Raw genomic sequence first — 8,228 nt, forward strand, 5'->3', positions numbered from 1 at the left:
ATCGATCGCAGGACTAAATATCGCGATATATCGCAATATCGATATTTTGGCACACCCCTAATGCTATAGGGGTGTTTTTCTGCACATGGGACTGGACCTTAATAGGAGACGATAAGTGGGACCATGTATTGTGAGATTTTGGGGGGAAACCTCCTTCCCCAGTTGGTGCATGTAAGATGAGTTGTATGGAAGCGTTTGTGATTCATAATTCACATTTTGAAAACGAAAAGCATTTCTGTTAATTCATTTAAATTTTCAAATTTGATATTTCTATTTGAATTTTGGTACAAAATTATCAGATAACTTTTGGAATATGAAATGTCAAATGCTATTTTCTTTATGATTTTAATTAAGTTACAGAATGAGCGGTGTTGAAGAAGAAAAAGAAAAAGACATTCTGATAATTACGTATTTCATTTAAGAGACAAGTATAATGGGAAAATGAAAAAGCATTTCCAGTGTTGACTTTTATTTGGAATTATGAGTCACAAACGCGTCCATAGGTCGGGGCTGGGTCTTCCAACATGACAATGACTTGAAGCACAAAGCCAGGAGAACCAAGGAGTGGCTCCATAAGAAGCAGATCAAGGGTCACACAGTCTCCAGACCATCTTTGGAGGAGCTCAGACTCTGTTTTTTTAAAGACCGATTTAGAGAAGATCTGTGAGGGAGAGTGGGCCAGAAACCCTCCCGGAGTGTCTGCAAACCTGGTGAACTACAGGAAACGTTTGACCTGTTTAACAAAGACTACTGTGCCAAATATTCACATTGATTTTCTCTGGTGTTCAAGCACTTATTTGCAGCAGTAGCACACAAATGAATTATTAAAAAAAAATCATACAATGTGATCTCCAGATTTTTTTTAGATTATATCTCTCACAGTCGACATGAACCTGGAATGAACATTTCAGATCCCTCCATGATGTCCTGGGTGAAACTCACAGGGTGTTCAAATACGTATTCTCCCCACTATAATGTTAATAGAAATATTAAAAAATCCTCAATTTAAAAATGGAATGTATGTTAGCTCCACAGAGGAAGAACTGCTAAAGTTTCTGAACATTTAGTTCAGTTATCAGCTTTTCCCATCATTCCCTGTTCCTGCAGTCTGCTTTCTAACATGCATTAAGATAAACTTTGAATTTCTGTAGGACATTTAACTGAAAACAAGACAATAAAAAAAATCCCAAATAATTCAAACGATTTTAAATCTTGAAATAAATTTATTTGAAATGATTTAGTAAAAAATTGAGAAACCGAGCAATTTTACACACAAACTAAAGTAAATATTGATGTTAGTATAGCTTAATAATGAGCTAAAACACATGTTGATGAATTATCACAGCAAATGTTTAAGAATCAAACATTTTAAAAGGCTAAAACTTGTTAGTTTTTGACAGGATTCACAGTAATGGAGGCTGAAGCATCAACATGTTAAGATTTTGAGAAATGTATGGAAAAAATATTAAAGTTCAGACTAAGTTTTTTGGATCTCTGAAAACACTGAAGTTCTGTTTAATCTGCCTGATTGCTGTGAAAAAACATTTTTTGTGACTGACATGAATGATGGGTTCTTTGTCTTAGTTCATTTAATATGGTTTATGTCAAGCAACTTCAGAATTAGAAAAAAAAGTACATTTACATTTATTTATTTAATCTATTAATTATACTAATTCATAAAATGATTTAAAAAATGATAATTGTTCTTCTGAAAATACTGTTAATAAAAGTTAAAGGTCAATTTTTGTGATCAAGCATCACAAAATCAAACTACCTGGTCAGGTATTTACCATTATTTTGAAAGGATTTATTTCTGCTTCTATTCTATCTCATCATTTTGTTGAACAAATGATCTCTGCTTTAGATTTTTAAACCTTAAATAAAACTTTTCAGGTTTGAGGTTAATTTCAACAGCAGTATTAAGGTCTGTTAACATTTATATTTATATTTTTGACCCCTCCTAAACAAAAGCAGTTGCTCTTTGACTCCAGGTTTGTATTTTCTACTGTATGATTGAATCCATCAAACATCAAATTTTACATTCGCAAAACTCTAACAAAGCACAGTGCTAGCCTACTGTACTAACAAGTTAGCAGCAGTTTGCTAAAATGACAGCAGCGTGCTTAGATGTTAGCAGCTGCATCCTAACATGTTGTGATAACATGTTGCAAATATAGCCTGATAATATTTTAGCAGCAATACGCTAACATAGTGTGCTAATATATCATGCTAACGTGTTGGCAGCAGCGTACTAACATGGAGTCCTAACATGTTAGATGAACCATTATACATGTTGGCAGCAGCAGCATGCTAACATATCATGCTAATATATTAGGAGCAGTGTACTAGCATAGTGTGCTAACATGTCAACAGCTGTGTGCTAATATGACATGCTAACATTGAAACATCTGCTGTTTGTATTTGATGATCCATCCTTTCATTCCATGAATGTAGCTAAATATTACATACACAAAGGAAAATGGCTGAAAAATGTTATAGAAAAAGATTTAAAGATATATTTCACCTCCATAGGAAAAAAATCAATAAAAAATATCTATAACATTGGACTCCTCAAAGCTTTTAAATTTATCTCTAATTAGCAGAAACAATCTTAAATCTTAATGTTATTTCACTTTCGATTCTCTTTTTTTGTTATTGTTTGATTGCTTAGTAAGCATTCACACTATAGTGGTTCTCCTGCTCCTTTCTGTACGTTTATCAGAAATAAAAACTCAATCACACTTTCAGCGATTTCTTGGTATCAAAACGTTGAGCCTGTTAAGAACATTACTGCGTGTACTACTTGAAATGTTATAGTTTTTGAAATATTTAGCAAAATGGAAATGAATGAGAAAGTCATTAACTTCAGTATTTTACTTAGATTAGCATCAGGTCTTTAAATTTATTCATGGAATATGTTTTCATTTTTATATTAATTTAAAAAAATAGTTTCTCTAATATTTTATACCTATTTATACCTAGTGTTTTTGGCTAATTTCCCATCTACTCAGGCTTTTATAATGCTAATTTAGAGTTTAGCTAATATTTTAGCAATATGCTAACATTTTTGGTTAATTTGCTTTCTACTGAGATTTTTATAGGCTAATATAAAGTTTAGCTTCTATTTTAGCTTTTTTCTACTAATATTTTTGGGGATAATTTGGAGTTTAACTCATATTTAAGCAACACACTACAGGTTTTTGCTAAATTGGCATGTATTAGGGATGTTTAAACAATTTTTTTTCCAGAAATTTAGATCAACTTAAGCTCTCTTTCATAGTACTTTAACATTTTACAAATAGCTTTTACATTTTCAGCCAATCCCCTCAGCAGTTAATATAAATTGCATCACCATTTTCAGCAAAAGCTTTCAAACTAGCATTATTGCTTGTAATGCAACTTAGTTTCATTTTATTGTTTTATTCTAGCTTGACTTCATAGTATGAGAGTATTGTTACATTTTTGTACTGATTTATTTTAGTGTTATACTTTACGATATATGTATAATATTTGTTTATTGTATTTTGAATTATTCCAACAAAAAAAGAAGCCAGGTGCTAACAGTGTGATGACATTAGCATTAGAGCGCTAACGCAGCATGCTAACATGCTAGCAGCGGCATGCTAGCATCACAGTGGCGGTTTATACAACAAAAGAACCCGATAGATTCCGGGTTTTAACCAGAGAAAACGTGTTTTATAGTCAGAATGACCTCCAGAAATTATTTACTCACCCTAAATCGTGCTGTCGACACATCTGCAGGAACATTTGACAAACTTAAGATTGTGCAACAGATAAATGGGCACGGAGGAAACAAAACTGAACTTTTGTTCCACTTTCTGTTTGTACCTCATTTCAGTAAGATGCTTATATAATACGATACATCTGATGCTGTTTTATATGTAAAAATTATTCCTTATATTTTAATGGTAGCATCATTGATTATGGATGGTAACCTACAATTCTTGGATATTTAAATTTACATTCATTTCTTTGACATCTTCTGTCTTAATTGGTCAATTATTTGTAGAAGAAGTAGAAGCAGAAATACTCGCCTTAATCCGGCTTTATCATGCAGTCCCTAAAATGCAGTCATTGCAAAGCATGTTGCTGCTAATGTGTGGTGGTTGTAATGGGGACGCGCGTCGACAAATTGGCCGGCTGTCCCGAAAGCAATTTGGATGAAGATAGAAAATCAATTTTCAAACAGAAAATCCTTTGGAGGTCAAGCACCTGAAGAGTTGGGCTGCTTAATGTAATTACTGTGATAAACTTTATTTTCTCACATGTCATTTGTATCTCTTAAAGGATTTTTTAAAAAACCAATTACCTTCTTTAAAGGGGATTTTCTTTTTAGTAATTATCTGTAAAGTGGTTACTGAAAAAAAACGGCTGTTATGTTTGAGATCCTTTACATCATTTTACTGAACAATTACAGTTTCAAAATGGAATTCTAATGTGAATAAAACAGGAACTGGTTTATACAAAATCCACAAAGTGGTGAGTTTTTTTTTAGATATTAAATATTCTCATCTGCATGAAATTGACTGGAAGGTGGGCCTCACATAAAACAAGATTAGTGATATTTTTATGCTAGCACGACGTTGGTCCCAGGATGAACGCTAAAGGATGTCGATAAAAATGAGCAAAGAATTAAATCTTGGGTGTAAAAACTAAGAATTTTAGTGACTTTTCACCAAAAAAAGGTAAACGTGAATTTTTCAGCTGGATAAGTGAAGATGTGATGCTGTCTCATACGCGCATCAAAACCAGGCATTTTTATTTTGATTAGAAGCAGTAAACCTGGTCCAATCTCAGCAGCTGTTACTCAGTCATGAAAACATTCATGAAAAACTCCCAGACTGGCTGCTGATTGGATGCAACAAACTCGGGATCAATGGAGGTGTACGTTTGTGTCCAACACTCCTAGTTCTGAGAAGATTAGAAAATGTGAGTAGATATAGGCATTTCTTTGTGCAGGTTTTCTTTACATAGACATAAAGTTTTGCGTTTGTACATTTCCACTACTCTACCAAGCATTTTTGTGTATTCAGGTTCTTCTAAATGAAGCTCCTGTTGTGTTTTCTGAGTTGAACAACCTGAAAATCATGTTTTTAAAATCTTGTTGTAGGTTTCTCTGGTGATGGAGGATATTTATGAAGAAAACTTTAATTAAAACAACGTTTCTTTATTCAAATGTTGTGAATCAGGAACAGATGAAAAAAACGCAGTTTGAAAAAAGAACGTGTTGAATGTAGAACATAAGCCACAAGCTAGCATGAGATCCTCTGTTTAAACAGAGAGCTCTCAGCAACAAGGAGGGGAACGGGGGCGGGGTCACTCTCAATGGTCCCACCCACAGCTCAACTAATGGACTCCAGCTGCTCTGCAGAAACTATGTCAGAGAAATAGTGCTGGACCATATGGAAAAAAATGTACATCATGATTTGAATAATTGACATCACAAAAACAACATTTATCACGATTTACTACGATTTTCAGTAATTCTCTGAGGAAAAAAAAATCATAGCTTAATTTTCTGGCTATTTTAAGTATTTTTTAGTCACTTATATACGTTTTATGTGTACACACAAGGCAACACCTATGCAATTGTCTCAGGCTGTTTATACATTTGATGTCATAAATGAGGTTATAAACGATATAAACAATAGAAGAGAAATGTCACGATGGACATTTTTCTGTCACTAACACGATTTGTTGGCCAGCACCACCGAGAAAACAGCTCAGATTGACGGGAGTGGTACCTTAAAAGTTCAAATCCCACAGTCTTTGTCCCTGATCAAGACACCAGATTATCCATAATCCTGTGAGTTTTATTTTGTTTTAATAAAAATCTGAAGGTGGAATTAAAGTTTCAGATAAGTTATCTGTATATCCTGAAGGGGCTAAACGTGGTCAGTTTGGTTTGCTTTGTTTCATTTAGAAATATAAATTACATGGGAATGACTGCAAGTTTTAATCAAGAAAAGGTTCTTAGTCTGGACACAGAATAAAGGCAGCTGCACATGTTATTTTCACAAATAAAAATCCCTCAAACCTGATATAATTATGCCATTTAAATATAAATAATTATAATTATTAGTCATGTCGAAATAGAAAAAGTACAACACATGTACTAAATAAAACCCCATTTTCCTGTTAAAATATGTCCATCCAACACAAAAACACTTAAAAACGGATAAAAGACAAATCCATGAGTCTATCAGGAGGACATACTCACTTTAGAAAACCAAATATATACATGTGATGATGCGAACAGTGGGTTTTCAGCTCTTCAGCTTGAACTGCAGGGAATGAATGAATGCATGCATGAGCTCCCCGTTTGCCGGCTGTGCTGCAGCGTCCCTCAGCGATGCATTGCTGGCTGCAGGCCACAGATATTGTTCTGCTGAGTCAGCTGGATTCGGGTTGCTGGCTGTCATCTCCTTTTCTCTCCTCCAGATTTGTGTTGCTCTGTAAATAACAGCTTAGCTCCTGAAATCGGAGGAATTAAAGTTCCTGTTTCTTTAATTCACGGAGGAGGAAGAAAAAAGACTTCAAAAGGCTTTGATCTCTCAGAGAAAACAATAATTTGGTGAAGCTGTAATTTGAAAAGTATTTAACAGAATTAGGGTCCTGATGACGTTCATTTTGATCGAAACTATTAAAAAATAATCAAAATGGGGACACTTCAGGGCTTGTAAATCCTCTTTTAAATTAAAGTCGATAACTCCGCCCCTTACAAAATGTTGCTATAGCAACTGAGCAAATTGGAATCTAGAATAAAAAAAAATACATTTCATAATCGACATCAAAACTTAGCGTTAAAAAGAGATTCTTGCAAGATAAAATTTTCACAAAGTTGCTTCTGAATGTAACATAAACAGATTTTGTTGACATAAATGTCGTTATTAGAAAATAGTGTTACTATAACCGTAAACATAATCTGCAAACAAACAATAGAATTTTCTGTTGGTGAAACTTCCATCATGTTTTCTGCAGCTCTCGGAGAAAAAAAACCGATGTGGTTGCTATGAACTCGTGCTTTTGTACGACTGAAAGGCGGGTTTAGAAAACATGCTCGGCATGATGTCATAAAGGGGGTGGAGTCATCTGTTCCAGCTTTCTAAATCCTCATATCAGCACTGATCTTTGCTCCAGATTTGAGAAAAAATTTGTTTATTTTTTTGAGGATTTTGCTCTTCGTCTGTTTTCTATGGTGGCCCTGAAGTTCAAATCACATCAACAAATAATATAAAATAAAAAAATAACATTGCATTTTAGCAATCCAAGCAAAACTCCAGAGAAAAAAAATAAAAGAAATGAAACAAAATAAAGACAGGAAACTGTAGGTATTATGGGAGTTCACTGATTGGATGAGGACGTTAGTTCACCTTTTCGACAGGTGGTTATTTGGTGTTGTGATGTCTTCCAGCAGAAGGTTTTTGTTTCAGCTTTGGCCACGCCCACTGCAAACGTTCGGTGATTAATCGACTTGTTTTCACAGTTCAGGCAAAACCTCCTACTAGTTCTTCAGAACTCAGACGTAATCCAGTTACATCCCATAATAATACCTGCCTTTTCTGGTTTCTTTTTTTGTTTAACATTTCATTTAGTTTTCTGTAATTTTGTTCATATCTCTAAAATGAAATTATGTCAATTTATTCTTTAATTATCTGATCTTTAACATGTTTTTGTTTGACTGATTTGTTGATGTGATTTGCACTTCAGGGCCACCGTAGTTTTATTTCTTGTGTTTTTAAATTCTCTTACCGTCAGTCACAGCAGGTTTAGGTTAAACCTCGGTTTAAGGTCCTTCACCATCAGTTCCTGACAGAGAAAGAGTGTATTCAAAACATTTCAAACCAGACATGAGCAGAAGGATAGAAGAGACCGAATCTAAATGACAGAAATGAAAATGGGATTTATGGCTGACATGACATTTCCTGCAGGAAACCAATGTCAGATCACCAATGTTTTATCTTGGAAACTTCTAATCTTTTGAATTTTGAGAATGATAAATATTTTTTTACTTTGTGAAGTAGGTGACGTCATATCTAGAAAAATGAATGAAAAGTTGTGAGCATGATGTCTGAATTGATTTTAAAATCCAGGGTACCAGATAGTCCTTCACGATATAGTTTTTTAGTATTTAGGGATTAGAGTGTAGATCAGGGGTCTCAAACTCAAATCAGCCGTGGGCCCCTGGAGGCGGAGTCTAGTTGAGG

General features: G+C 34.2%; 1 protein-coding gene across 3 annotated transcripts in view; it reads left to right on the plus strand.

Annotated features, from left to right (window-relative positions):
• Positions 1–8,228, plus strand: part of slc8a3 (solute carrier family 8 member 3) — an 85,085-nt gene that overhangs the window by 1,883 nt on the left and 74,974 nt on the right. The window lies entirely within an intron of this gene.

The sequence above is a fragment of the Oryzias melastigma genome, linkage group LG22 (assembly GCF_002922805.2).
Source record: "Oryzias melastigma strain HK-1 linkage group LG22, ASM292280v2, whole genome shotgun sequence".
NCBI lineage: Eukaryota > Metazoa > Chordata > Actinopteri > Beloniformes > Adrianichthyidae > Oryzias > Oryzias melastigma.